General features: G+C 34.0%; 1 long non-coding RNA gene across 1 annotated transcript in view; it reads left to right on the top strand.

Moving 5' to 3' along the window:
* The window catches only part of LOC145266558 (uncharacterized), a 101,870-nt gene extending 80,131 nt beyond the window's left edge, over positions 1-21,739 (top strand). The window contains exon 2 of the long non-coding RNA XR_013864753.1: positions 21,183-21,739. This is a non-coding gene — a long non-coding RNA (uncharacterized LOC145266558). The remainder of the gene's footprint in view (positions 1-21,182) is intronic.
* The last annotated feature ends 519 nt before the right edge of the window (positions 21,740-22,258 follow it).

The following is a 22,258-nucleotide window of genomic DNA, read 5'->3' as shown; positions in this document are numbered from 1 at the left end:
CGGGTCCTGCTAGTAATTAATATTACCCTGCTTAAAACCAACATGCAAGTATAAGGTTTAATTGGATGTCCTGCTAGCTTGACAGGCTGAGAGAAGGCTCGAGGCATTTCCATGAATTGTGGTGATAAAGCACTTCATTTTGTTTTTTTGTTGGCAATTTAAATTCTCTAGTGATAATCTGTGCTACCATGGGACGCATATACCTCCTCCTCCAACACACACACATATATCTCTGGATGGTAGTGGTGGTGGGGCTATCAACTTGGAAATAACTCTTTATAAACAAACTAATGTTTTAACTTTCTAATCACCCAAAAATCTGAATTGTTCAATTTTAATGAAATTTTAAGCATTTATACAAATTAAAATAAATTTTCAAATTTAATATCATGGTGTGTGTGTGTGTGTGTGTGTGTGTGTGTGTGTGTGTGTGTGTGTGTGTGTGTGTGTGTGTGTGTGTGTGTGTGTGTGTTTTCTCCCCCCCCCCCCCATCATACGAATAAAAAGTGAAATTTGAATTTTAGTTGCATTAATATGCACGTGAAATAACTTTTTTTTTTTTTTTTTTTTTTTTTTTTACTATACAAAGTGATTATACTTTTCAGAAATTATTTTAAGGAGGGACAAAAATTAAACTTAAAACCTACAGTTCTAATGGAGAGGTTCAGAGGTAGGTAGCAGATATAGTCAACAGATTGATTCTTTAAATATGTGGTTTTAAGCAAAAAAACAGTACTTGTCATGTCGAAAATATTAATATATCCCAAAATTCATTGATTAGAACAACTGCTATTGTTTTCAATAATAAAAAGTCGATTGCTATAGGCAACAAATGTTAGTCGCCTGTATATTCCCGTTAGTTTTTGCTCCTCTTGCAAGGTGGTGTCAACGTCCTCCTACATACAGCGCCTGGAATTCCCAAATTCCCCATTTTAGTAATGACCAGGTTCAATGTTGCTTAACTTTGGTGATCTGATGGAAACCGGTGTGTCAACGTGATTATGCCGCATGGCTCATCATTTAATGTTATCACTAACAAAGTAATTAATTTTAATTTTTTTTTTTTATGTCAAAGTTGGGTGTATATATGTCCAGAGAGAGGAATGGGTTGAGTGATAAAGAAAGGAGGGGGAAAAAACAAAGTGGGGATAGTTATATTTTTGCCCCAGACAATGCCAGGTAGTCCTACTTGTGTTAATCAGACTGTCTATATGTCAACTACTTAAAGGCATATATTAATTGGAATTCATTGAAATTATTATTTATTAATTTTATTTATTGCGGACTATTATCGTGACCACGGTAGCCACGCTATTATCCTCATCTTAGTTGTTTCATAACGCTTCGACCAACTATTCCTGTGGCCTTTGTCAGGTGGTGACCGCGACGGGATAGGAACTCTGAATCTCCTAACTTCATCCACTGCAATTACTGCCTTCTGTAGTTGTTGTCTCATCACGTTTTTTTTTTGGGGGGGGGGGCAAGTAAGCCTCTTGCTGGTTTTGGGTAGGATTGAAACCGCTATCTTCAGACAATTAAATTACTTGAATGCGATATAACATGAAACTTCCAAGTTATGAATCTGCTGTTTATATAGATTCGTAGTTATCCTTTGCTTAGATGAGACTTGTTCGGAGAAACCTAAAACCTTGCACTTTATTTATTTATTTTTTTCATTTATTTTTCTTTTTATTTATTTATTTTTTTTACCGAGACCCGAGGGTAGGAAGTTGGAGAGGTTATTCCGTGTGGAGAGGAAGAAAAAAAAAAAAAAAAAAAAAAAAAAATGTCTGATTTTCCTAAGTGCTTATAAAAAGCCGGAAATTGTTATGAGATATTCAATAATTGACTTTCTGTGATTTTTAAAGGAAATGAGCATGAGTCGGTAATGATATGTATGTGTAAAGCATCAAAGAACCTCAAGCAAGCGTATTGTATTACTGTACTTTAACGCAGACACCTGCAATAATGAATATAATCTCTAAATTAAATAAAATTGTGACCACTTCTCGTCTGCTTCTTGCAGCTGTGTGGGCACTTTTGTTATGCTCTTAGTTTTGGAATCTTTGATTTATGAGGGTCCTTCCAAAAGTAAAGCCTCTTTTTCTTTTTTTTTTTTTTTTTTTCTTTTTTTTTCTTTTTTTTTCTTTTTTTTTCTTTTTAACTAAAGTTGAGGAGCTATGAAAACGTGAATGGTACCATTAAAACACTAAACTTTTTTTGTGCTTGAAAATTTAGTCAATACCATTCTTGATGCAATTTTACAAGGAATTCATCGACATCTCTGCTTCTGATGCACGTCCATGACCAGTTGCTTTTTTTAATCTCACATCGTCAATATCTGCAATGGAGAGATGAAACTTTCGAATTATGAATGCATAAGTTTCAGTCATTACAACAATGCTATTTGCAATCTCCTCTGATCCATTCGGGCAGAATTAAAAAAAAAATAAAATAAAAAAAGTAAAAAAAAAAATTACTTCTGGAATGTGCCTTGTATTTTACAGGAAAAATAGAAAAATAAAAAAAAAAATAGAAAAATAAAAATAGAAAGTAAAATTGGTTTTGATTTATATTAACAGATAAGTATTTAGGAAAACAGTTTTTGACAGAATACTCTGATAAAATGGCCTTGTACCATTCTAAATGAAACTAAAAAGTTGACACACACTTCCCATTAGATCACCGAAGTCAAGAGATGTTAAGCCTGACCAATGGGTGACAACTTGGGAATTAGTCGACTTACTTTCCTAATGTTTAACAATGGCGACCGAAATATTTCTTAGCTCAAAACTTGTTTTTAAAATATTAGACTTTTCTATCTATTGCAACTGTTTTGTGTGTAAATATATGTGTTGGAAATGGAGAAACTGTTGAAGAATAAAATACGTATTGAATACGTTTGAAGCCAAAACCGCAACACGAAATTTTTTTATAAAATAAACGAGCATTTATTTTTTAAGAAATATATTTCGGAGTAAAACTCTTTCGTCAATTTATTTTTTCTTTTTCTTTTTTTTTTTTTTCTTCTCCATGATGTCGAGTGGAAGAAAGTTCGATGAAGAGTCCACGTGATGTTAACTGCAGGGTTTTTATGAAATCGGATAGGTGACGCGCGGTTTGAAAATCTAGTGTTTTTTTTTTTTTTTTTATTTAAACAAAAAAAACACTACCCAGATTTTCAAACTGCGCAACCACGCGTCACCTATCCGACTTCATAAAAACCCTGCAGTTAACATCACATGGACTCTTCATCAAACTTTCTTCCACTGGACATCATGGTGAAAAAAAAAAAAAATTGACAAAAGGAGTTTTACTCCAAAATATATTTAAAAAAAAATAAACAGTCGTTTATTTTAAAAAAAAAACTTTGCGTTGCAGTTTTGGCTTCAAACGTATTCAATACATATTTTATTAAAATTTAACTCAGCACTTCTAATGGATATGAATAAAATAAAAACTACCCAGAGAAACTGTTGTTGATAAACGGAAACCTTAGTAAAAACAAGAAATTCGGAAGTTAGATAAGATAAGGCAGGATGAGCTGTCCATTGCTTTCAACAAGACCACCTATCCCAGCTGTTGAAATTGACATCTCATGCTGCGTATATGGGGGTGGGGTCCAACATAAACACAGGAACGTCTCTTAACAAAAGTGACAGATTGTTGAATTGAAAAATTCACACAAATTATCTGAGCTTATCAAGGCCCAAAGGCCACCCAAGGATAAGTGTTAATGGAGCTTTAATAAAACTTTTGGTTTATTTTTATGTTTTGGCATTTATTCTGAAGTGGTTCAACCAGCTTCATCCAGAGAATTTACCGCATCCCGAACGAATACTGACCAAGTGTAAGTCCACTATAGTATCAGATATGAGTGTCACAGTTCCAAAGGCGAGGGCCTAGAATTAGTTTGATATCGTGTTTTGCTATTCTGAGCCAGATGACCTTCACGTCTCTTTTTTTTTTTTTTTTTTTTCAACACTGATAAGGAGGTTAGGTTCAATGACTTTGTGGATGAAATCATTTGGGTGATGACTAAGAACATAACCGAACGCATACTTCTTGAGAGGAGAGTTTGCTGCAGAGATATGTTGCAGCGAGAACAAACTGCATTTGAGAGGAAGGATGTGACACAGTAGTGATCAAAGAAAGGTCGTTATCATTTTTATGTTTTAACGAGTCATCGCTTATCAAGGTCCAAAAGCCACTTGAGGGTAAGTAAGGAGTTTATATCAGGTGAATAGTGGGACAACACCATGAGGGATTGTAATGATTGCAATTAGGCACTAAAATATCACATTTACTTGAAAAGTTTTTTTCTTCTGAAAGTATTGGACTGGTTTAAATTTGTACAGACCTTTGTTATAATCAGGTGCAGTGAACAAAGTACAGGGTGAAATGATAAAATTGTCGCCCTAGAAAAGACAACATGATTCCATTTCCGTTTGATGAAAACCAGTTTTCTTTTTTTGTTGCAGACCATTAGTTGTGGAACAAATCCCAAGAGCGACAGGAACCTTCCATCATGTCTGAAAGTGACACAATGTTCAATGAGCGAGATCAGAGATGCACTGCCGTACAACTCCTGCTTTCTACCGATCCAAGTTATGACAACAGAACCATTGCCAGCAACCTCAAAATACAAATCTGAACGGTTCAACGCTTGAGAGCACAGCTCAATGAAGTTTCTGGCCATGGTTATGGTCTTGGGTGTGGTTTCAAGTGAGGGCCACATCATGCCACCTCACATCTTTGCAATCAGCTTGAAAGTCAATATCAAAGTGTGCCTGGATGTGCTGAAGAGTGTGGTGATCCCCTGGTGCAATCAGGAGGCTGCTGGCAGACCCTGGGTGCGTCGTCAGCCCACAAGTCCAAAGAGACCAAGGCTTGATTTCAGAAGGAGTGCTATGACTTTGTACCCTTCTCTCACTGCCCCCCCCCCCCACCTCCTTCTCTCGACCTGAATCTGCTGGATTACTTCATTTGGTCATACATTGAGAACATCACCAAAGGCGGCCTGATCTCCACCATCCATCCAGTATTTGCTGAGTTTCTGCTGGTGCTTGTGGAAAAAGGCATGCTCCCAGTTCTGGACCTGCATCAAGGCAGTTATTGAGTGAAGGTGGTTACATTAAATAGATGTCGGCTCTATTACATAAGCAAGTTATCTGAATTGATTTTTTTTTTTTTTTTTTTTTTTTTCTCAATAAAATTTAAAAATAAAGCTGTAGTGTTGTCTTTAGGGCAAAAAATTTATCGTTCTACCCTGTATTATGGTATCCGTTCGATGCAGTTAGGGATGAATATTTGATACAAAATTGATCCACAATTAAATCGTATTCAACCATCGATTGTTGTATAAAGCACTCCTTTTAAGTTAGCGGACTATAACTGAGGTGATCAAGTCACAAGTTAACCACAATTTTCTTCAGAAGTTCAGTTTGTTGGTCCCCCGACAAAAGGAGGGTGGATTTGTAAGTAAATTCACCCTCATCTGTTCGGATGTCCGTACTTTTCTCAATAACTAAGCCTTGGAATTTAAAAAAATTTTGCACAAACATTAAACATGATATGAGTAAGAAAGTAACAGAACGGATTTTCCGAGAAAACTCAGGTGGTCCCCCCACCCCTCCCCAGGGGCGCCTTTCGGGTTAAAATGGCTAAAATTGACACTTTTGTGCTTATTGAAAAAAATTGATGCCTTGGATTTTTATAAAACTTCCTGAGAAGTTGTAACTAACTGATTTCTATATAATTTTGTTTGTCTAAACTTCGCGATAACTCTTGGGTGTACCCCAGGGGCTCTTTTAGGGCTAATAAAAACACTCGATTTTTGGGACTATTTTACCATATTTATCCAAAATTTTCTGTGTGTGTCTATCTAGCAGTTTTGCATGGTGCTGAACTCAAATTTAAATATGTTAAGGCATTGGGGACTTTTGGAGCTAAATGGGGGTGAGCAAAAGATGGACTAAGTCATTTCTTTTTTTTTTTTTTTGCATGGTGCAGAACTCAAATTTTGCATATGCTAAGGCCTAAAACTGCACCGTTTGTTCATTTTCACCAGGATTTGACATCCCCTGGGGACTTTTGGGGCTAAATGGTGGGGTGTGTGACAAATGCTGAACTTAGTCATTTTTCTATGCCTCGTTCACTGTGCACTCATGGGGGACTGTGCCTGCTTCACTTGCTTTTTTTTGTAAGGAGCTGCACATCAACGTGAATGTTGCTAATTTCCAATCGTTTGGACGCCTTCAAGCATGTCATTGTTCCAAGCTTCCATCAGCAGCTTCTAATTTTATGTTTTGCCTCTTTCCTCTGTAATTGAAATTGATGCAGCTGTAATATCCAAATAGTAAAATCCATCGTGTTGAAATCTAGACTTTTTATGAGGACCTTTTGTTTGGCTCTCAGCCAAGCAACACGGCACTTAGCACACAGTTGGGACGTGTACTCAAGTATGCTACAGCATGAACTATCTGATTTAATGTTTTTGGCTGGAATCTAAATTTCCCCATTTTTCTTTTCTTTTTTTTTTTTTTTTTCTTTTTTTTTTTTCTTTTTTTTTCCTTTTTCTTTTTTTTTCCTTTTTTTCTTTTTTTTTTTTTTTTGTGTGAGGGCAGTAGCGCGTATGAGAAAATCAGCAGCAGCTGTAGGATAGCTGACTAGCTAAAAATATTAGCAGCAGCAATTTTAACAATATGCAAATTAGCAAGTGTGCACGAGCTTGCATGACAAATAAAAATACACCAGAGTGCAACTGATATTTATGGAATGTATCAGATTTTGACTCATTTTATTTTATTTTTTTTTTCAATTTTTTTATCAGTTTGTTCAAGTTGGAGATGGCGCATCCTACCGGATGCCCAGCATTCATCCCCTATCTTATATATTTCAGCCAAGAGATCTTAAGATTCTGACCGTTCTGTTAAGTGCAATTGTTTAAATCTTTCTTACACTTGGTTCGCTGAGTATATTTGAGGAGTTCAGTTGTTCCTGTAATTACAGGAATGATAGAGCTTCCCTAGACTCCAGTCTGTTTTCATGTCAGCCACTGTACGCCATCTCGGTAGTTGCAAGCGCGTGGGAGACGATGACATGGCAGAACAAGAGAAAACTATAGCGAAGAAACGTGTTCGGGTTGGCGATATTGTCGAGTGAGGTGCACATGGTATTATATAAAAAGACAAGTCGTTAATTTGGATGTATTGATAGATTTGAAATATTAAAATATTTGAAAATTGAAGTTTTTTTTTGTTTTATACTTAAATTCAGATTCAAGCTTAAAATTAAAAAGAATTAAAATCTTGCATTTAGACTCTTATTGTGTGTATTTTTTGCTTCATTTTACTGCAGTCAGTTTTCAGAAATCCCTCCCCCCCTCACTATTTTCGATGGTGAGGCCCCAGCTTGCGGGCTTTGGGGAGTGTGAAGCCACCCTTTAATTGCCATTGTTCCCAGTTCCATTCTGACCCGGAGTGGTAGTACCTGTTAGGATCCCAACTATGGGTTGAACAGAAACCGACTTGAAAAAAAAAACCAAATATACTCTATTAAAAACTTTTTCTTGAAAATCACTGAATTCGGCAATAAATAACCTGAAAAGGGTTGATGTGCCGTAAAACAAAAACAACTAACCCTTACCTCCCAAACACTAAAAAAAAAAAAAAAAGTTGAGACCAATTGACCATTTTAAATGATATATCTTTCTTGTGGTCTCTTGGTCTTACTGGGATTCCAGAACAAGAATTCATCTAGTCTGGTGGAGTCTCCAGCTTCGTGCTGTTACTTGAGGTAACATCACTTGGAGAGAGTTCACCATTCATCAAAAAACTAGTATGGGTTAGCCATACATGTGAGATATTATTTGGGCCGCGAATACTATGTGATTTTTTTAATATTTAGTCAGGGGTTACTTTAAGGGGAAAAATATCCTCATGCCAGGTTGTTCTAACAAACTCTTGTACAAAGAGTTACTTAAGGATAGTGTCTAGTAGACCTTCAAGTTCTCTCTCTCTCTCTCTCTATATATATATATATATATATATATATATATATATACATATAAAATAAAAATATAACACGGAAATTACATAATTGTCGATGCAATAATTCATTTCAACCTTATGGTATTTTCAAGCATCTAAATCAGACAATTACATTTTTGATTGTCTGATTTAGATGCTTGAAAATACCATAAGGTTGAAATGAATTATTGCATTGACAATTATGTAATTTCCAGGTTATATTTTTATCTGTTTACCACATTGAGCTCTCATACCCGGATTTCCTCTGGATTTATTCCATTATAACACATATATATATATATATATATATATATGTGTGTGTGTGTCCTGTATTGTATTTCTAACGATTCTTGATGTGGCTATCTATTCCCCCCCCCCCCCGACAAAGGAGGGTATTAACCTAGTAATTCACTCCTGTCCGTTTGTTTGCACTCTTCTCAATAACCGTGCCTTGGATTTTTAAAACATTTTGTGCAAACATTAGTCATGCTGAACGGATTTTCTGAGATAACTCTGGTTGCCCCCCCCCCCTCCTTAGGAGTATTACAAGGATGAAATTGACCCAAAATCGTTCACTCGTGGAGGGGGACTCTGCATGCTTGGCTTGTTTACACAGTCAAAGCTACTTTAAGTCTCAAAGTAACTAAGAAAAAAAAAAATTAAAAAAATCTTTAGGCTTGACCGTCGTGCCGAAGATTTCTTGGTGTAACGATGTTTCTTATTTTACTAAAAATTTGATGCATGTATTTCTCTTGGTCTGTCCGTTTCACTTTTTCTTGGAAAGTACTGTACGGATCTAGCTGAAATTTTGCATTGACCTTTGTTATAAGGTGCAGTGAAGTAAGTATTATGGTATCCGTTTAATCCACAGTTATAGTCACTACAATACCACACTTTAGAATTTTTCTCGGAAACTACTAGACAATCTGGCTAAAAGTTTGTACATACGTTTATAAGGTGCAGTGAAGTATTATGGTATAGACCATTAGGGATTAGAATTTAATGCAAAACTGAACACAAATCATATTCAACCATTAATTTTGCATGAAACATTAACTTTTGCATGTTTTTAATGGGTTAAAATGTCTATAATTTTCTATAAAAAGTACAGAATATTTTTTTTTATAGATCATTGTCATTAGTGTACATTCAGGGGTTTTAATGATTTGTATTGTATGTACAAGACAAGTTGCTTCTTTTCAAAATTAGTAAAATTGAGTATTGCTTGCAGTCAGCTAAAAACGTTTCACTTTGATCCTTTCTGTCTGATTTGACCTAAATATGAAACTCTCTTGATCTATTGTTGCCTGTTGACATTTTTTTTTTTTTTTTTACTCTCCCTCCAAGAAAAAGGTTTGGTCGTTTTATTATTCAGTGTCCTTCTTGTCTATTGTGCATATTTCTATTGAAATCTTAAGTGGAAAAACAACCCTTCCCCCAACTTGTTGCATCATATAACCTTGACGTTGAGTTGTAATTTGCGTATTTATAAACATTGGGCCATTTATCACACTGAGTAAGATTAAAGTGTCAACTTCATATTTACAATAGTACATGTATTTACAATTGTGTGTGCGCGCGTGTGTATGTGTGTGTGTGTATATATATATATATATATATATATATATATATATATATATATATATATATACACATACACACACGCACACATTAGCAGGCCGTCCGACTTTGTCCGGTCATAAAATATGCATAAATATTATATTTTAATTAATGCAAATTTCTTATCAATTATGAACAGAAATACCGTAGGTATTAAATGTAACGTTAAATTTCTTAAAAAAACAAACAAAAAACGAAAAGCTATGTGCATGTATTGTTTTTTTCAAAACAGTTTACTTGTAAGTAAAAAAAAAAAAAAAAAAAAAAAAAATCGAGCTGAGATCGAAACCAAAAGCTAAAGACAGTGAGTCAAGTACAATAACCATTAGGGCATCTTGGCACGGACTTTAGTGTTTTCAAACTTATTAACATAAGTAATGTCATGTGACTAATTCGACCTGCGCAGTCATGAAACGGTTGACAAACAGAACAATCCGATGACCCTACCAGTACCAATTTTTCGATTTTGACTCTTAGCAGCCCCCCCCCCTTTTTTTTTTTTTTTTTTTTTTTTTTTTTGAGATGAAAACTGATTAAAAGGTTTTCCACATGTCTGAATACCCTATATACCAAATTTCAAGTCTGTAGATCAAAAATTTGTTGAGTATATAGGTTGAGAAATGTCCTCGTACACATTCTCACTTTTATAGGTGTGTGTGTAATATATATTTTAAGATATTTTACACTTGCAGACACTAGTGGTCCATGCTTATGCAATCAGTGTAGGAAGTTAGAATTATTGCTGGTTAGGAGATTCGAACCCAGTTGACAAAGCCGCCATTGACTTAGCAAGCTAGCCCCTATCCTCCAAGCCATCAGCAACTAACACATAAATGGAAGGAAATGTAAGTACCTCTGAATGCCATTTTTAGCAGACGTTCGTAGCTGACAGTCGGTTGGAATGATGCGGCTTTCTGAAGTTGACCAATTTTTAAAAAATTGTGTATATCTACTATTATATAAAACGAGTTTTGTCTGAGTTCATTCCCTATAGACTCCTAAACGACTGGACGAACTTTAAAAAAAAAATTTGCACAAATGTACTTAATGTTTCTGGCAATGTCCTTAGATAGGTTTTGTATCGGAATGTCTTTGAGACGTATCGATAATCGAAAAAAATCTGAAAGACAGAACAAGGGATTTTTATTGAAGTTAACACCTTATAAAGCCTAATATCACAAGTGCATTTGAGAAGGTTTATTACCGCACAAGCAGAAAGGCCCAGCATATAAAATAAACTGTAGGTTCTTTGATATAACAAGGACATGTCTGAAATGAATGTTTCTGTTAAGAGCACAATTGAACCATATGTAACTTTTGCATTTTAAACTTAAATTCAAGCCAATTTATATAGAAAATAATTTTATAAGATCAATAGTAAGTTCTCTACAGTGCAATGTAAACTACAGTGTATTGTGGACCATCGCTGCAGGGAGGCATGTAAAGCTTCCTCCCAGTGCACCACAGTGGGTTACCAACTAGAGCAGGCAATTGATTGATTTGATTAAAAAAAAAATGGGTGATTTTACAGATTCTGATGACAATAAAATATGGTAGGGTGAAACAGTCATTGATCTTCATTCAATCCCGAGCAACGTCAGGTCTTCCTGCTAGCATATATATTAAAATTGGAATCTGTTAAGATAAACAAAAGATCAATATATTAAATTACAGAAATAAGAAAAATTGATGTGAATAAAATTGAATAAATTGCAATATTTATTGATCAAAAATTCAAACAAGGAATGAAAATAATGAAAAATCCTTAACCCTTATATATATATATATATATATATATGTGTGTGTGTGTGTATTGGATGAATATATGTATTGTATCTACATTTTGTTATTTGGGAAGTGATATTTTCCACTGGAGAGCTATGTATTTTACAGATGTCCTGTTTTTAAATCTCCAAAACAGCTACATGGTAGGGAGCTGATGATCCCAGTTTTTTTATTTAACAATTTTAGTTCAGATTTTTTTCTATTTTCATCCTTATATAGTTGAATTCTGTTTTGTAATTGTAGATTTTTTTAGGAGTCACCTGATGCAAGTGCTAAGTCTGTGATGTTAAATTTATGCATTTTTTCCCCGAGAATTTAAACTGCATTCTTTATTTTTATTTTTGCATTTTCTTTTTTACTCAAAGCTTTCGACTATATATATATATATATATATATAATTTATCACACTTAGGTTTGAACTAGTATTTTTGATTGCTTAACATGTAAACGTTTTTTCTTTACTTTTGAGCTTAAGTATAAATTATGCTTTAAAAAAAAAATTTTTTTAATTCAATTTAGCTGTAATTATCCGTTTTGTTTCTTGCTGGATTTTCCATCAACAATGGTCTTTGCCATTATGAAGATGAGCTGGTCTCCCTTTGCACCCATTTGGCATTAAATAACCTGAAAAGGGTTGATATGCCGTAAAACAACCAACCAACCCTTTGCACCCACTCGCTAAACTTGTCCCGTTTTGGCTGAACCATTTTGCATATTACATTGAGCTGATGGATGTTTGTTCATCGGAACGATGAGGACCATCTGCTATTCCTGGAGGGATGATAGATGACAGATGCTGAGTTGTGAAGCAAAGATTGTGTAATCCTTTTCTACTTAGATCAGTCAGAACTGCTTGATTCAAGTTGCAAGAAGTCCAGGACGACTGGAAACAATGCTGAGATAAACAGACAATACATACAGCACCTGGTATTCCTAGATGATCATCCATTTTAGTACTAACCAGGCTCAACATTGCTTAACTTTGGTGATCTAACAGTGTCATTGTGATTATGTTGCATATGGAATTGTTGGTAAATAATACACATTCAGTTCTGTAATGTGTTGTGACTTTCTGGAACATTATTTTTGTCAGTGTTGTATTTTCTGTTGTACGTACATAGTGTTACAGAGCATGTAAGGGCAAATCAGCACTAGGAGCCGAAGGATAGCTGGCTAGCGAAAATATTAGCAGCAGCAGCCGTTAAAGCACGTATGCAAATTAGCAAGCTTATGTAAGAAAAAGAGAAAGATATTCCATGTGATTGATATGAGAAGCAAAGTGCGCACCGGGCAAGATGGACGTGTGAAAGAGGGCGAGAAAGCGCTGGTGCAGCAACTGAGACTTTTAGAAAAAACGTGTGCAAAGAGACTTTGAAAAAATAATGAAATGGCGTTGTTTTGAAAGAACCATGAGAAATGCATTTCTTTTGCGGAGTCAGATTTTTGTTTCTTTCCCTTTTAGATTTATTTGTTCCTTTTGTGGCAGTGCTGGACAGCGTGTGGGTCCGAGAGGTTTTAACTATAATGCCACTGTTAAAAAGTAACGGGCACGTTACAGTAGATCTTGTTTGTTGAACGTATTATAATAGTCAAGTACAGATAATTTTCTGTTGATTCCTTGGTATGCACTAGGGGTCGGCAACCCTCGGTCTGTGGACCAAATCTGGCCCATTAATGAATTTTGTTTGGCTTGCCACCTTACTCAGGACATGATATAGATGAACTAAACCTCGGTTACAATTAAGAGATTGAATATATTTTGCTAAAAAATTCAGATTCTTATTTAAATTTATTTGAAAATACTTTTTCTTTTTATTTATCAAAAATCTAAATTAAAATTTCCTTTTTGTGTTGGGTTTGTGTCTGAACATATTTGCAATTGTAAGATGAATAATTGTTCCATCTTGAGGTATTTTAGTTTGTTGTTTATTGTATTTTTATTTAAAAATAATGTATATTTGTGATAAACTACTCTAATTTTATTTCTATAATTATTATATAGGTTTTTGTAACATCCCTTTTCAATTTTATCTTTAATTTCTGAAATATTTGTTTTTACTTAAAAACTATTATTAGACCAAGATGGTTTACAAAGCAAGCAGTAGTCTGATTTTAACATTAAATGTTTTGATAAAGCTGATATTTTTCTGAATAGTGCATAAATTATTTTAAAGAAAAAAAAAATTTTTTTTTTTTTTTTACTGGACTGAAAAACCAATAACCCGCAGAAAATAATTTAACATTTCTATGAAAAGTGTCCATTTTAATTTAAATATAAAACTATCATATTATGATATTTACAAACAAGGCTACATCAAAGGAAGATCACTCTCATATTCTTGGCTAGGGTTGCCAGATTGGCGTTTTTTGAAGCCAAATTTTGTGAATTGGACCTCTTTTGAAGCAGTTTATCCTTCAAAAATTGTATTTGTCCTTTTTCAAAGCATAACGTACAGACTAAGGAAGGAACAGTGAGAATATCTAAATTATATTTCATAGAACTTTATTTGTATTTACATTCTTTTTGATTTTTTATTTCTTGATTATAACATTGCTTTTTGTTTTGCATATTTAAAAACATTGGCTATATTGTCATGGGGGACAACAAAGTTGTTTGACCCTCACGTACCAAAAGGTTGTTTACTCCTGGTATACGGTCATCATGTACGTCATTGCCATTGTAATTGAATTCTTTCTGCACCTCTTTTTTTCTGTCCATCCCTCTTTTACTGTTTATATCTGTAATTGGAACCAGCAGACTTTTTCTTGCTTTTCATTGCGATGCCAAACTAGAGTTCCATGTTTGAATCTTGAACATCTACAGAATTTGAACACTTAATATCTTATGCATATCTTGATATTGTTTACAAGAAAATTAAATTTATTTTTTGTTGTTGCATGACTTAAGCATTTCTTTGTAAATCGATTGGTATTAGGAATGTTACGATTTGTTAGTAGTTGGTGACATTATGAACATTTTGAAAGGGTTTATTGTCAATTTACAAATTTGAGACCTTTTTTAAATTTATTTTTGGTCCCTTTGTCCGTAAATTTACCCTTGTCTGTTCGTCTGTCCGCACTTTTATCAATAACTACGCCTTGGAATTTTCTGAAATTTTGCACAAACATTAAACATGACATAAGTAAAAAAAAAAAAAAAAAAAAAAAAACTGAATGGATTTTCTGGGAAAACTCTGGTCCCCCTCCCCCCTAGTAGTGCCTTTCGGGTTAAAATGGCTAAAATTGACACTTTTGTGCTTGTTTAAAAAAAAAAGAAAAATATTGATACCTTGGATTTTTATAAAACTTTCTGAAAAGTTGTAACTAACTGATTTCTATAATTTTGTTTGTCTATATTTTGCGATAACTCTTGGGTGTGCCCCAGGGGCTCTTTTAGGGCTAATAAAATCACTCGATTTTTAGGACTATTGTACCATATGTCAAATTAGCTGTGTATGTCTATTTAGCAGTTTTGCATGGTGCTGAACTCAAATTAAAATGTTAAGACCTTGGGGACTTTTGGGGCTTAAATGGGGAGGGGCAAATGGACTTAGTCATTTCTTTTTTTGCATGGTGCAGAATTCAAACTTGCATATTAAAACCTAAAACTGCACCGTTTGTTCATTTTCACCAGGACTGGATGTCCCCTGGGGACTTTTGGGGCTAAATGGGAGGGGGGGGGGAAATGCTGAACTTAGTGATTTTTTTTTTTTTTTTTTTTCTATGCCTCGTTCACTGTGCATTCACGAGGGACCATGCATCCTTTACTTTATTAATTATATTGTTAGCCCAAAACTCATCAATAAAACTTATTGTTATGACAATAAGCTTGGAAAAAAATCTGTAAAAATAAACAGGTTTAAAAACTAAAACTTTTAATTTTCTCCAGTTGACATGAATTTTTTTTTTTTTTTTTTTTTTTAGACACTAAGAAAATCTACGGTAAAAAGAAAAATAATTCAACATAATAAAGAAAAAAATGCCTGAAAAGGTCTCTAGTTACTAAACACTAGAAGGCTGAAGCATGCTCATGACTGTGTAGCAACAAATTACTGCTTATGTAAAGACAAATTGAAAATTTAACTTGCTCTGCTACCATATTGAGCACTCTTGTATTAACCTCGTTATATTTCATTGATTACTCTACTTTTGAAAAATAGCATTTTTCAAACTAATATATATATATATATATATATATATATATATATATATATATATATATATATATATAAAATCTTACATTGCTGTATTTCTCCAGCAAGAAATTCTATCTTGATTGCATGTGTCCAAATAAAAATATTTTTTTGCCTTTAGAAAAAGAAAACAGTGACTTTTGGTCCATTTTGTAATTTCCTCTGCAGTTTAGTACAACGCAACCACTAGGTATATTTGAGAATTAAGACAAAAAAATAGTTATTTATCTTCTTCTGGTTTTGATTTGTCCATCGACTTTATTTTCTGACATCAGCAGATCACGTGAATCTCGTGCAAGTCTTACATTACGCTTATGTTACGGTGGTCATGGCTTCGTTCAACCACTCATTGCTTTTATATTAAGACAATTTTTTTACTCTCACTTGTTTAAAATTTCTTTTCCAAAATAATTTTTTTCTATTTGTAACGTTTTTCCATACTATCTTTCAAGTTTTGTATAGATTAAGAATTTGGTCGAGTTTTCAGATGAAGTTACAGGGAAAAAATGGTGCGGTTCCAAAATAGTGGAGAAGCGGTTTCATTAAAAAAAAAAAAAATGTGGAAACTCTTTTATGAAACCTCTAACATTGTGGATAAAATTGACTTTAACGAAAGTGTTCATTTTGACAATTTCTTATTGAATGTAAACTCATTCACAAAGGAACAATGGATTTCTTTGCTTTAGTGTTTGAAAAATTGACAAAAATATGAACATTGATTATTTGCAGTAGGCCAATGCTTGATGCCAACAGCTGTCTTGGTTTTTGGGGTGGGGGTTGAAAAATGAGGAGGGGGTAGGGTGAAGCAAGTTTCTCCACCTACAGGTTTCTTATCAGTGCTTATGTTTTTTTTTTTTTTAGAAAAACGCGTATGTGCATTACAAGGTTATTGAACAACTAGGAATAATTCTGTTTAATAATTTTTTTTAATTTTCAATTATTCAGATGGTCCATTCAGTATTTTCGTTGAATTATATGTAGAATCCATAGGTTTTATATTTCATTCTTAGAGTAATTTTGATTGGTTCATTCATTGTGGGGTGTGTGTGTGTGTGTGTGTGTGTGTGTTTTTTTGGGGGGGGTATTTTAAAAAATTATTTTTGGTCCCCCCCCCCCCCCCCCGACAAAAGGAGGGTAGACTTGTAAATTCACTATTGTCCGTTCATCTGTCCGCACTTTTCTCAATAACTACGCCTTGGAATTTTTTGAAATTTTGCACAAACATTAAACATGATATGAGTAAAAAAGTAACAACGGATTTTCCAGGAAAACTTCGATTGACCCATAGGTTGGCTTTTGGGTGAAAAAGGCTGAAATTGACACTTTTGTGCTTATTAAAAAAAAAATTGATACCTTGGATTTTTATAAAACTTTCTGAAAAGTTGTAACGGATTTCTATATAATTGTTTGTCTATACTTGGCGATAACTCTTGGGTGTGCAATATCACACATATTTTATATTAAATGCCAAGCGAAAAGCCACACAAATATTTTCCAGGATAAACAAACAAAAATCATATACACTAGACATTTCTCTCATAAAGACATCTTTTACCTACACACACCAAATTTGCAACACTAAACAAACCAGGAATTTCAATCCTACAAACCACATCACAAACTGACAAATATTATATTGTGTAGGCTGTAAAATCATAACAAAACATCTCCAAAACAAACCAGTTTCAAATGCAGGCATATACACTGTTATTTGGCAAATGTGCCATCATAGATATGTTGGTGAAACCCAACATAAATTAAAAACAAGGTCAAATGAACATAAGAGATATAAGAAATAGCAATTCTCTAAGTGCATTATTCTCTCATTCATTGCAGCATAATCACACCTTTGACTTCAAACAAGCAAAAATAGTTAAATTTATTTCAAATAAACTGCGCCGGAGACTTCTTGAATCCGTTCTTATTTCAAATTCAAGCACAATTAAACAACGTGCAGGTTTCTATAATGTAGCGCCATTAATAAGTAAACTTTTATTAAAAGAACATAATTTCATTGTAGACACAGGTTAATCATCTCGCACCATAGAAACATCTATAATAATTAATACATATAATCACAATCAATAAATTACATAATAAAAATACACTCATTTCATTTCAATTACATGCCTTTATTTGAATTTTAACGGACATTTTTTTTTCCAGAAAGAATATTAACTGCTATATGACGTTATTAAAAATCTCTTTAACAATGCAACCTCCCCCCCCTTTTTTTTTTAAAAAATTTCCAACGTCTTTTCCGTTTCTAAAATGGAACACTGTCACACTTTTCACAAGAAAATTTTCAAATGTACTGGTGTTTTTGTTTTCTTGATGTCCTTCATCCAGAGCAGGTCACGAAATAAACGAAACGTTGAACGCATAATTCGGTTTGTTCCTTTAGCTATTTATTTTCTTTGCCGATAACGACAGCTGATTATCTGCTATCTTAGGATAAAACATTTTCTAAAGGCTTATATTTTAAGGGTGTATACATTTATATAGTTATCCATGGACACATGTTCTGCTGTTACTATGGTTCATCACCGTTCGTGACTGATTAGAAACCATGACAGTCTGTTGTGAAAGGAAATTTTTACATATCGGAATAATTTTTTTTTTTTTTTATCACAGTTTCTGAGGAAATTTATTTTATTTTTATTTTTTTTAATCTGAGGGTCAAATGCAACTGGGGACAGCTATAAATGCTACTTGGGACTGCTTGTGAATTTAATATTCTTTGGACAATTTCTCCTTTGGGGGTAGAGAGTTCGATCCACCTAGGGTTAATGCTGCTGGGTGGTTGGCTGGCTTGGGGTCAAATGACTTCAGTTTTATGTTAAAAATTTCGTTTTCTTCTCTTTTTCAAGTCTACCTTTTTAAAATGCTTCTCCACCCCGACCTCCTGCTTACTTTGGTTTCCCAGTTGTTTTACTTAGCCATTTTAAAATGATTTTACAGCCTGCACAGTATAATTTTCGAACTTGATTTTGAACATTTTCACTTGTCATTTAGTACAAAAAATGGGGAAAATTCATGGTTTTCAAATAAATGCTTTAGGGCAGATGGATATATACTGATTGTAGAACAAAAGGCATTTACAAGGTGTGGGGGGAGGTATTGAGAGGATGTCTTGCAAGTTGACAAGAGAATTTGTGTGGCGACATGCATCATGTGTGGGTGTAGGCAGGTTCTGGTGCGATTGACTCCTAGACTTCTAGATGACTGCGGACGGTGACGTCATGGAGAAAAATGTGTGTAATATATATGTTGCTAATGGGAGGGGGGCTTTGCCTGGTCATAAAATACACTTAAATGATATTTTAATTTGTCCAAATTTCATTCATATATATATATATATATATATATATAGTCGTGATTTCAAAAGTAAAAAAAAATGTATTTGGGTGCCATCAGCTAGAATCGAAACCGCAAGCAAAACTGTAGCATTCAAAGCTGGTGATGTTACCACTGTACCAACGTGACACGCATATGAACTGATTAAAAATAAACTAAGATGAATGTACAAAATGTATAACGGTTGTTTAATTTTAAAAAAAACTATATAAACTGGCTAAAGACTCATAAAAGAACGGTCTATAAAAAATCCAATCATTTGAGGTCCCTAGCGCTGCTCTCCCACTTTTAGTTTCGGAAGAGATAGTCTGAAAATATGGAGACACAGACAAACATAGTGCGTTTTATAAATTAGATTTGTGAATTAAACCTCAACCTGCTACGTCATGTTGTATATTTCTGTTGTGTATTGTAAAATGAACGCAGACTCCACAATATTGTGCCACTTTTGTTTAAACTGAAATGTACTTAACCAAGTACTCTACTTAATGTAAATTCAACAAATATACTTGAATTTGGGGTTAGGGTTAGGGGGTGGGGTCTGTCACCAAAACTCTTGTACAGGTTTACGACTTCAATTCTATGGAAATAAAATTTATTTCACAAAATGGCTTGGTTTTAAGAAACCAAAAGGAATTATAAAAGAAATTGCTTCCTCTTTACCAAGGATTTCCTTAGTCAAAAACAGTTACTTGATCAATTTACATGATTTTTGGAATATGCTTTCCTTCTGTGATGGGCATGTACATTTTCAAGATTTTTCTGTATTTTTTGGTCCCCCCAATTTGTCGGAGAGGGACCTATGTTTTCAGTGGCGTCCGTTAGTCCGGACGATTGCCAGATAACCGTCTATTAGTTTTTCCTGAAATTTTGCCACAAATTGTATTTCATTAAATAGATGTGCACAGTAAAAAATATTTTTGCAAAAATTCCTGTTGTCTCCAGGGACTCGAGAGGTCCAAAATGCCCCAAAATGACAAGTTTTACCCCATAACTTTTGATCCATCCATTAGATTTTTCTGAAACTTTGCCAAAATATGGAGCCCAATGTTAATATAAATCCATTATGGGTGACCTTGGCAAAATTCTGGTTCGTGTACCCAGGGACTTTCAGTGCTAAAAACTCCCCTTTTTGTGGCTCATTTTTCATATTTCTCAACAAAAACTTTATGTGTGACTATATGGTGATTTTTCACGGTGGTCAACTCCAATGTACACGTTAAGGCCTGAAACTGCACCGTTATCCATTTACTCTGGGATTCAGCGTTCCCAGGGCTCAAAACGGGTCAAAAATGCCCCAAAATGGCCAAATTACACTTTTGCCCCATAGTGTTTGATCCATCCATTAGATTTTCCTGAAACTTGACCAAAATGTGGAGGCTACTGTTCTTAATATAAATTCAGTATGAATGACCCTGGGAAAATTCTGGTTCACATCTGTCTGGGACTTTTATGGCTAAAAAAATGCTTTTTTTTCGAGCTCTTTTTTTATATTACTCAAAAACTTGATATGTCGATATAGTGGGTTTCCATTGTGCTAAATTCAAATATACATCTTAGGTGTGAAACTGCATTTTTTTTTCCATTTTCACTTGGATTCGGGATTCCCAGGAGCTCAAAAAGGTCACAAGTGCCCCCAAATTGCAAAAAATGATACTTTTTACCCCATAACTTTTGCCCCATCCATTAGATTTTTCTGAAACTTGGCAACAATGTGAAAGCAAAGTTGGCCCTTCACACTTCTCGCATTCATCATTTCTTCACTATTTTTTGTGGCATCATCTCGCATACAGCACTAGAGGGGGACCACGCACACGCTGCTTGTTAATTAGTTTGAATTCTGGATTAATCCAAATTTTCTTTGACAATGTAAACAGCAAATGTTGTGAAGGTGACTAGTAAAAGTTTCCAGTTTGATAATGTTCTTAATCGGAATAAGTAGTTTTTTAAAGAATCTAAGGGAAATCCGGATGGCCTTTCTTTATATATTAGATGCGCTATATCCGAGTCAATCAGTGGTTTTAGTTATTGTTGACTAAAGTATTTTGTGCTGTGTATTTAGGAGTATTAATAATTTATGGGTAATTGGGAGTGTGGATGATTTGTGTGTGTTTGGGAGTGTGGATGATGTGTGCGTGTTTGGTTGTTAGTAACTGGAACAGAATGATGATTAAAAATTTTTTTTTTTCCTTTTCAGGCGGAAAAGGAAAAAAGTTTCCAGAAAAAGTCTCTAAACAACAAATTTGGTCGTCATCGTACAGAAAGGATTGTTACCAAACTTCTGCCTCGACATAAATTCAGTAAGGTAGGTATATCCCCCCCCCCTCTTTCAAACGTCTAACTTTTAATCGTCTTCTTGAGAAATTGCAAACTAATTCATATTGGATGATTATTTGCATTATTCAGACTTCTGATCTCATCTTGGATGTTGTTTTCTCAACTTTTGAGGCTGATGTATCCAACAACCTTCTTTTGGTACATTTTATCAAACTTGTGTTTGGAATTTAAAATTATTTTTTATTTAATCCACTGGAGGTAGATAACTTTTTTTTTCTGTTAGCAACGTGAATTAAATAAAGGGTTTTGTTGGAAATTTCATGCAGATTCCCAAATTCGACAAGATGCACTGTAATAAGGTCGGAGTTTACATTGCCTAAAACGTGAGAATAACTGAAGATCAGAACGCTAGTTCAAATAAGACCGATTATCAATCCTCATCTAAAAAAAAAAAAAATCCAAAAAAATATTGTCCAATCACAGCAATTCGTATTATTTGAATTAGTTTTCATCTTGAGTGTTATTTGCACAATTACTTCGATGGAACCTCTAACTTTTTTTCAGGTGTCGCTTGTCGAACTCTCTAATCTACATATATCTGTAAGCGCTCATATGCACTCTGTTACACAAGCTAATCTAATTTTTCTGAGGAAGAATCCAGATGTATTCATATTCTTTTTATTAGAACCTTATTATGGTATTTTTTTTTTTGTTTTACTATTAATGAGTCGCCTCTTAAGGCTAAATACCACTCAAGGGTAATGGCTAATGAGATTTAACAATTGTCAGTTAAATTCTATACTTTAACCTTACAATTGAATAAAAAAAACAAACAAAAAAACTTTAATTAAACTTGGAAATATGATTTAAAAAATAGCGCGGATCAGTAAGTGTATTAGCACCATTTGAATATACTAATATAGAGATTATCTTTAATTTCCTGACGGAGGTAAAAAATATATCGAAGATCTGAATCAAGGAAAATAATCCCAATTA

The sequence above is a fragment of the Euprymna scolopes genome, chromosome 41 (assembly GCF_053919585.1).
Source record: "Euprymna scolopes isolate OS-2025 chromosome 41, ASM5391958v1, whole genome shotgun sequence".
Lineage (NCBI taxonomy): Eukaryota > Metazoa > Mollusca > Cephalopoda > Sepiida > Sepiolidae > Euprymna > Euprymna scolopes.
Note: the sequence above shows the minus strand (reverse complement) of the source record. Positions and strands in the feature narration are given on the sequence as shown.